Source organism: Pinus tabuliformis, chromosome 8, assembly GCF_031772625.1.
Source record: "Pinus tabuliformis cultivar Carrire ecotype Pingquan chromosome 8, CPIR1, whole genome shotgun sequence".
Taxonomy (NCBI): Eukaryota; Viridiplantae; Streptophyta; class Pinopsida; order Pinales; family Pinaceae; genus Pinus; species Pinus tabuliformis.
In genome coordinates, this window is record NC_142294.1 from 1,726,992,260 (window position 1) to 1,727,002,390 (window position 10,131).

A 10,131-nucleotide genomic window follows, 5' to 3' on the forward strand; every position below is an offset into this window, starting at 1 on the left:
ATAAAAAATTGACTGATTGGAAATCTTAAATGGTATGTTGGGGCTGGAAATAAGGTGGAAATAGGCTTAAATCCCATTAGGGTATTTGAGGGGGACCACATTCTGCTGGTACATCTCATTCGACATATATACAACATGGGGATATATTATTTAAATCAGAGCTTTCTGAATCCTAGTTCGCCCCATTCATATCCTTCATGGTGCAACTCTAAACAACTTGGTCTATATGGTGTGTTGGTTGTGCAATGGGATTCTTACATACAAAACTTATACATGGATGGCTTAACATTAAAAGACAAAGAGGGAAACCTGCAAATGGGATGATTGTACTAAAAATGGGCAGATTTATGCACACAAGGCCTATTACCACATCACTTTTGTTCTTCAGAAGAGTGACTCCTCGAGGTTTATTAGAAAAATCTGGAAATGGAACTGTCTATTAAAACTCAAGTGTTTTGGCTAGATATTATGGTGGAATAAGATTCTGATGTGGCAAAATTTATGCAGACATCATTTCTATGGACCAGGGATGTGTGTTTTGTGCACCTCTGCTACTGAAGATGTGGCTCATCTTTTTTTACAATGCCCACTTGCAATTTCTACCTGTGTGGGTTTAGTGCACTGTTTCCATTGATGTTCGCATGCAAAATTGGCTCATGGAATACAAAGAGTGGTGTTCCCTTCCTTTATTCTTTGTTGAGGATTTTGGCTCTAAAGGAATGTCCATATTTTCCAAGGATCTAGTTGGGATATTAGCAGTGTTGTTATTCCATTGTTGCATACTTCAATGAGTATGTCTCAATGGCTAATCAGAAGCACACAAGATGTATTCACCTCATTAACATATGGGACAAATTCCTTGTTGGATTTTTTGATGGGGCAACCAACGGTGGGAACTGTGGGTGTGGGGTATATATTGTTATCAATCTAGAACTTTGTTTTCATTTTATGTGAAATTACGGTTAGGGTACAAACATTTGTCCATGGGTCATTTCTCTTTGGGGAGTATTATTTTTTGCAAAATGGCTCTCCATTGATAATTTGGTGGTATTCAGAGATTCAAATGTGGCCATAGATTGGTTTTAAGGTCGTACAACTTTTGAACACCACAAGCTTAAAACTGGTTGTAGAGTATCAAAGAGATTCGAGAGGAATTCCTGGATTTGTCTTTCTCCCACATATATCTGAGTAGAACATTGTTTTCGATGAGCTATCCAAAAAAAGGTCTACATCAACATCCGGGGAGTATATTCTACACTATTTTTTTCAAGGACGAGACAGGGGACTTATGGTATATATTCATGAATTAAGCATTGTCATGTGAACTTTAAGTATGTGTTTGCCAATTTCCTGTTATGTTTTTTGTATGACTAAAACACATTTTTTGGAACATGGCCATAAAATGTGGTAATGTGAAATATTTAAGCAAGAGGCACTCTAGCCCAGTGTGGTAGAGATGTTGTAATGTAATATTTAACATTTTGACTAAGTCAAATTATATAAAAATTAATTGATTAAATTAAATTAAAAGATTAATGTAATGTAAACTAAACATTTTAACTTGGTAAAAATAAAGTAAAAAATAAAAATAACCCATAATAATAATAATAAAAATAAAAGTGAAAATAAAAATAAAAATGATAATAATAATAGAAATAAAAATAAAAATCACTTATGATATTGAGAATTAACGGTATTTACCCATGGTACTCATGTCAAATATAACCTATTTAAAGGGGAAATTAACCCATCCTAGATCCATATTAAATCCTAATCTATCAATGATCTAATATTCACCCTGTGAGTGACATCAGTTAAATATTTATTGTTTAAAGGTATTACAGACTCATGTGCTGGTGTGTGTTCTGTGTTATTGAAGCAACGGATCGATCAGATTGCCAATACACAGACAATAAAATGGAAAGACAACAGAGAAATACAGTAAGAAACCACAAAGACACAAGAAATTAATAAGGATTTCACCCTATTCTCCAGGGCTACATCTCCGGTCCAGCTTTCAGTGGTGGCCTTGTTTTATTGTGCCTTTAAGCAGAGAATTACAATACAGGGACTCAATGTGAGTTCTCTTAAAGTAGGTTTTGCTTGGCAGGGTGGTTATTAGGTTCCCCAAGCCACTGGAGTGCACAGATTCTTCTTCTTCCTACCAGCTCTGTGACCTTCTGGTCTACAATGGAAAGAGCCAAATGTGGTGCTCGGTCTGGACATATTCCTCTATGGGATGACTTGAATCTTTCAAGCTCTTTGGTGCTTGATGCTGCCTCTGGTCAACTCGGCCCTCTGTCTCTTCTGCTTTGCTTTACTGTTCTCTGTGTTCCGTCCTCCTCTTGGGATTCTGGTCTCTCTGTCTTCGTCTCTCGGACTGACTCTCTCAGTAACTGTCTTCTTCTGTCTCTGTTCATGGCTTTAGCCATTCGTTCCAATGCCTGTTCGATTCCTCTTCCACCTCTGTCGATTCACCTTCTGCAGCTGCGCTTAGAGTTCCCTGTTCAGCATCATCATCAGCGCTTAGGGAGTGGCCACATGTCCTCCTCTAAACAACGCCAGCCTGCTTTGTCGGTTCATTTCTTTAGTTACGTCGTGGATGAAGTATTTCCTCCACCGTGGCGGTCAAATGGAATCCAAATATTTCTAAAATGTAGTGTATTCCCTTGTCGATTCCGCTTCCTCCATCGATCACAATCTCAGGCGTCCGATCTGGGTCCCTCAGATCCAACGCCATATGCACATTTCACGCGGTTGACTTGCTTGACCTTTAGCGCGTGATCAATGGTGGTTTTCTCTCACCTCCGCTTTCCACGTGTCGATCGATGAATGGAATCGCTCCACTCTCGTCCAAAACCTCTTACCGTTTGAGGGCATCCCGATCAATACCGCCAGTTTTCCAGAGCATGGGTCCTGCCTTTGTCCTTTAGCGCTTTTTCCTTTCTGCCCGCGGTTCTCCGGCTCACCATGCGTTTGTGTGCTCAGGCTTCCTCCTTCGCGGCCCTGTTCAAAGCGCTAATCGCGCATCAAATTCCACCTCTGTTTCCCGATTCAGGGTTCCCAGGGGCTACTTTGACCTCCTGCACAGTCTCCATGGGCCTCAATTAGCACGCTTTGACCGAGGTCCTCGTCATTCCACGCTGGCTGCCATTGCTACTGGTTCAGGGTGTTTTTGATCGTTGTTTTGGATTCTTTGATAGTCTTCTATGGATCCAATTCGGATCACGACCTTCCCACTGAAAAAGCTTTTGGACCACCAAAAGTTGGTTTTCAAGCATCGACTAAGTGAGGGTATTGCTTTCTCACTTGTCCAATCTCAATCCACTTTGCGCTACTCGGCTTTGAACCTTTGAGCCCAATCCCTCAACATCTCCCCTGCGCATTTTCCTTACCTTCCTGTCCAGCACTGTGTCTTCCTGCAACTCATTGAGGTATTCAGGTAGCAGGTCATCAATAAAAGGCAATTGAATTTGCTCTTCAGGGTCCTCAATCATTGAAGGTTCAAACAATCTCAAGAAATCTGCATTTATGACTGAGTATCTGTGCAGGTAAGCTGGTAAATCAAGGTGAAAAGAATTTTCCCCAATCTTCTCAAGTATCCTAAAAGGTCCATACCTAATAGGCTGTAGCTTTTCACCTTCACCTTGCATCCTGTCCTTGCTGATATATAGCCAGACTTGGTCTCCAACTTGAAAACTATGCTCCATCCGATGCTTATCATGCCTAGCCTTCTACTTGGCCTGGCTATTTTTCTAGTTGTTCTTATACTACCTGGTGGATCTCCTGGATCTGTTCAATGAACCTAGTTGCCCTGTCCACATCATTGTTTCCATCAACCATGGTATCTTTACCAAAGACAAAATCCAAAGGAGATCTTGGTTTGAAACCAAAATAGGTCTCAAAAAGAGATCTCTGTGTAGAAGAGTGTTTTGTTCTATTGTAAGCATGCTGCACATAACACAAGTGTTGATCCCAAAGCTTAGGATGTTTACTACAATATCCTCTCAGTAACTGGATCACCATCCTGTTTACTACTTCTGTCTGGCCATCTGTTTGTGGATGAAAAGTTGTGCTTTTCTTCAGTTTGGTGTCCATCAGTTCCCACAGACTTGACCAAAACTTCCCCACAAATCGAGTGTCTCGATCAGATACAATGGAAGTGGCTAATCCAACATGAACCCATACATGTTCAAAGAACAATTTTGCAGTTTGTTCAGTTGTAATCTGTTTACTACAAGGTATCAAAATACACATTTTGTTGAACCTATCCACAACAACTTATAGATAATCATGACCTTTCCTAGATTTAGGCAGTCCCCCAACAAAATTCATGGAAACACTTTCCCAAGGGTGAGAAGGAACTGGAAATGGAGTGTACAAGCCTAGTTTTCTATTGTTGGGTTTGCTTTTAGCACACATGGCACACCCTCTTACATATCTAGAAACTGTCTCATTCATTTTCAGCCAATAGCATAATCTTTGCAGCTATGCAACTGTTTTACTTACCCCAAAGTGACCTGATATTAGAGAAGTGTGTGCTTTCCTAATTATCTTTATCCTCTCAGTTTATGGAATGCAGAGTTTCCCAATGGTATAAGAGTCGGTCCTTCACATGATAGTCGAATTCTTCTACTCTTTTGCCTTGACTCAAAGTTGCATATACAACTTTAAAGTCCATATCTTGAGCATATTGTTCTATGTAGCTTTCATGTAGCACAGAATTATGCTTAAGTATGGTAGATGCATTTATAATGGGTCTACATAACATGTTTTCAACCTTATTATGTATGCCCTTTTTATATCTGATGACTAAGTGAAACTGTTGTAGAAAACCCATCCATCTGTAATGTCTTGATTGCTGCAACTTAGTTTGGGAGTGTAGATATTGAAGTGGTTGATGATCAGTATGTATTACTGTCTCTTTGCCCATTAATTAATGTTTCCACTTTTTCACACTCTGAACTAATGCATACATTTCTTTATCATATGTAGGATAGTTAACTACTATAGGATTAAAAGTCTTAGAATGATAACATATGGGTTTATAGTGTTGTGTCAACACTGCTCCCATGGCATAGTCACTGCCATCAGTTTGGATCTCAAATGGTCTTTTTAGATTTGGCAGTGCTAGTACAGGTGTTGTACTCATATTTTCTTTCAAGGTGTTAAAGGCTTTCTGATGTTTGCCTCCCCACTGAAACACCTTATTCAATCCTGTTAAAGCATGTAAAGGAGCTGCAATCGAGGAAAAGTTAGAAATGAACTTCCTCCAATATTGTGTTGCTCCTAAGAAGCTTCTCACTTCTGTAGCAGACCTGGGTTTAGGCCAGTTCACAATGACTGCCACTTTAGAGGGATCTATTTTCAATTCACCTCCCCCTACTATATGACCCAAGTAGTTTAGAGATGTTTTGCCAAATTCACATTTTGAGAGTTTAACATAAGTTTTTCTATTTTCAAAACATCTAATGTCTACTTAACATGCTTTAAATGTTCTTCCCACATTTTACTAAAAATCATAATGTCATCTAGATACACAATAACAAAATCATCAAGAAAAGGTCTGAGTACATCATTCATTAATCTCATGAAAGTAGCAGGAGCATTAGTTAAGCCAAAAGGCATAACCAGCCATTCATACAATCCCTGCTTTGTTTTGAAAGCAGTCTTCCATGCATCTTGCTCTGCAACACTGACCTGATGGTATCCACTATGCAAATCCAACTTGGTGAAATAAACAGTTTCTTTCATTTGATCTAAAAGATCATCTATGCGAGGAAGGGGATAATGATTTTTTATTGTTATCTTATTCAATGCTCGATAATCAATGCACATTCTCCACGAGCCATCTTTCTTTCTCACCAAAACGATTGGTGACCCACATGGTGATGTGCTAGGCCTGATGAACCCTTTCTCGAGCAACTCTTGCACCTGCTTCTTGGTTTCAACATTCTCTAAAGCAGACAACCTATACATCCCAATGTTAGGCAATGGAACATCTTGCTGCAAAATAATATCATGTACTATTCCCTTTTTGGGTGGCAGACCTTTAGGTTCTTGAAACAAGACATCATACTCTAAAACAACCTTTTATATATTAGCTTGTTGTTCAACATTACATCCCTCAAATACATTGGTTTTATCAGGTTTCTTTTCCTTTACAACCATTAATAATAATTGTTTACATGAATTTATCATTCTTTTCATCTGTCCTAAGTTTATGAGAGTATAATTATTCTTGAGCTTATGAGCTCTTACAAAGTATTCGATTCCATATTTAACAAGTAGATACTTGTTCTCAGCTCTATAGAAGATAGCCTTTCTATCATACAAGTAAGGGCTTCCTAAAACAATTCCACATATATCCAAAGGAATTATGTCTAACTCAACCTCATCTACAAATGTTGACCCAAAAGAAAACTTGAGTTTGCACTGTCTAGTTAGTTGTAGTTGTGCTTTATCATTCAACCATCCTAATGGGTATGGTTCAAGGATAATTTTAGGGGCGAATGTTCGCCCTTTGGCGAAATTAAGGGGTTTTAAATTTTTAGTGGACGAATATTTTGTATCATAGTACATTTTTACAAATCACCTCAAATAGCCCACCTTATTTTAAGGGAGAGGGTAAAAAAGGTAAATTTAGCCCTTGAAATTAGGACTTACAACCTTCCATTCGCCCATTTTCAAGAATAGGTTTTATTTAAGTGAATCCATTCGCCCATTTTCAAGAATATGTTTTATTTAAGTGAATCCTATGGGCCAAATACCATATTTATAAAAGAGGTATGGTAAATTAATAAAAATATAAATAAATGAGAGGTATGGTAAATAAATAAAACAATTTTTATATTTACTCATAAGTCACCTTATATACATGTAACCGTGTAAACAAATAAAAATATAAGTAAAGTGGAGGTATGGTAAATAAATAAAACGTCTTTTTATACTTACTCAAACGGTATGGTAAATAAATAAAAATATAAATAAATTAGACGTATCGTAAATAAATAAAACCTCTTTTTATATTTAGTCCATAACCCTCGTTCTATTTATGAAGGCTCAAGAAAGAGGTTTTATTTAAGTGAATCCTATGGGCCAAATACCATATTTGTAAAAGAGGTATGGCAAATTAATAAAAATATAAATAAACGAGAGGTATGGTAAACAAATAAAACATTTTTTTATATTTACGCCATAAGTCACCTTATATTTACGAACACTCAAAAAATGAGTTATATTTAGGTGAAACCTATGGCCAAAATACTATGGGACAAATACCATGGACTAAATTGTTATTAATACCATGCAAAAAACCATTATTAACCCTAATATTAGAATTAATAAAATAAAAATGGCACATGGTATTGACCCATGGTATTCACCAAAATGGCACATGGTATTGACCCATGGTATTCACCAAAATGGCACATGGTATTGACCCATGGTATTCACCTAGAATGTAGCCTATTTAAATGGAGGAATTAAAACAACATGTAGCCTATGCTAAGATTCCCTACGACTTTACAAAGTTTTATTATTTAGTGAAAGACTCGGCAAGATCTTACAAGATTTTATAATTGAGTAAAATATTCGCCATTCCTCGTGAGAGATTCGCCAAAAAATTATATATACATATTATATTATTGATAAAATCGCCTTCCATTTTTCCTATATACCATGGAGATTCGCCCATTTATTATATTTATAAATTTAGGGGGGGTTCTTAAAATTTTCCCTAGTATGGTTTCTTGTGAGGTGTAGTTACTAATCCCAATTTCTTTACAATTTCTTCAGAAATTAGATTTACTTGTGAGCCACTATCAAACAAAGTATCAATCTTTTGATTTTTTGAAATAACTCGAATATGGAAAATCTCATGCCTTTTTCTGTCATTTTCTTCATCAATAACAGATTGAGGGAGAATTACTAGTAGATGCTTCAGAATTCTTACCTTTTATACCTGTGGCTGCTATAGTTGTTTCATCTCCCAAGTCTAACCCCAAATCTTTTTGAATAGTTGCAGCTATCTTATTCTTCTTACCCTCGGACTTCTTAGGTCTTAGCTCTGGATGCAGACTCCAACAATGCTCATCATCATGCCCCTCCTTTTTACAGTGAGTGCATGAAGCTTTGGCTTTTTGTGCAGTGTTAGCCTTCCTTGCTTTCCACTTCTGCTTTCTTTTCTCCTTGCTCTTGCTTACAGTGGATTGGGATGGTCCCCCAACTTCTGGATTCCCATTCTTTCCTCTAGCCTCTAGATGAGTAGCTTGTACAGATACCTTATCTATACTAGTGGGATTAAACATGAGGATGGTATGCCTCATGTAGCTGTGTAGACCACCAATGTACTTCAAAAGAGTCTCTGGTGAGTCTAATGAGATACCCAACATCAATGCTCTCTTTCCGAACTCTTGAGAATACCCTTGCACACTTTGCCCCTTCAACTATCGAAGAGTTTGCCAACTCATCATGGCTTGTTGCATGTAGGCCAATGGATAGAATTGTTTTTTTATTGCAGCAACAAATTCACTCCAGACAGAGATAGTCTTGCCATGTCTTTTCATATCAGCTTGGGTTCTACCTTCCCACCAAACCAAGGCAGTGCCTCCTAGACGTAGTCTTGCTAGCTGAATCTTGCTCTTGTCTAAGTCTATGTTCTGTACCCTGCAATACACATCAATTTGTCTAATCCAATTGTCCAACTTTTCAGCATTTAGCTCTCCATCATATATAGTCAAATCAAATATAACATCTAGCTTAATCAAATATGTTTTCTTATTATGCATAGGGCTATTAGGAGGTGTGAGAAAGCTTTCCTCTTTCCCCTTTCCTTTAGAGTGGTCATGGAAGTGAGACTCATCTTCTTCTTTATCTTGTTTAGAACCTGATGAATCTTCCACCTTATGCTTTCTAAAGTCTCTGTACATTTCTTCTACCATAGACTTTATAGCTAGGAAACTCTCTATGAATTGAGGGTCTGGCCCCACAGAACCTTCCTCTGACATTGTCTTCTGAGAATAGACTCTCCCAATTTCAGGATTAGTTTCCACCAACTCTCCTTCTCCTAATTTGAGCTTTGATCTAGTGAGCATTCATAGCTAAACCAACATAAGCTTGTCTAACCTTACATCCTAGAGAGGTGATACCTCTTGATTTGATATTCACCCTGTGAGTGACATCAATTAAAGATTTATTGTTTAAAGGTATTACAGACTCATGTGTTGGTGTGTTTTCTTTGTTATTGAAGCAATGGATCGATCAGATTGCCAATACACAGACAATAAAATGGAAATACAACAAAGAAATACAGTAAGCAACCACAAAGACACAAGAAATTAATAAGGAGTTCACCCTATTCTCCAGGGCTACATCTCCAGTCCAGCTTTCAGTGGTGGCCTTGTTTTATTATGCCTTTAAGCAGATAATTACAATACAGGGACTCAATGTGGGTTCTGCTGAAGTAGGTTTTGCTTGGCAGGGTGGTTCTTAGATTCCCCAAGCCATTGGAGTGCACAGACTCTTCTTCTTCTTCCTATCAGCTCTGTGACCTTTTGGTCTGCAGTGGAAAGAGCCAAATGTGGTGCTCAGTCCGGACAGATTCCTCTATTGGATGGCTTGAATCTTTCAAGCTCTCTGGTGCTCGATGTTGCCTTTGGTCAGCTAGGCCCTCTGTCTCTTCTGCTTTTCTTTATTGTTCTTTGTGTTCCGTCCTCCTCTTGGGATTCTGGTCTCTCTATCTTCATCTCTCGGACTGACTCTCTCAGAAACTGTCTTCTTCTGCATCTGTTCATGGCTTTAGCCATTCGTTCCAATGCCTGTTCGGTTCCTCTTCCGCCTCTATCGATTCACCTTCTGCAGCTGCACTTGGAGTTCCCTGTTTGGCGTCATCATCAACGCTCAGGGAGTGGCCACATGGACTCCTCCAAATGGCGCCAACCTGCTTTGTTGGTCCATTCCTTCAGTTACATCATGGATGAAGTCTTTCCTCCACCGTGGTAGTCAAACGGACTCCAAATATTTCTAAAACACGGCGTATTCCCTTGTTGATTCTGCTTCCTCCATCGGGCGCAATCTCATCTGTTCGATCTGGGTCCCTCAGATCCAACGCCATATGCACATTTCGCACAG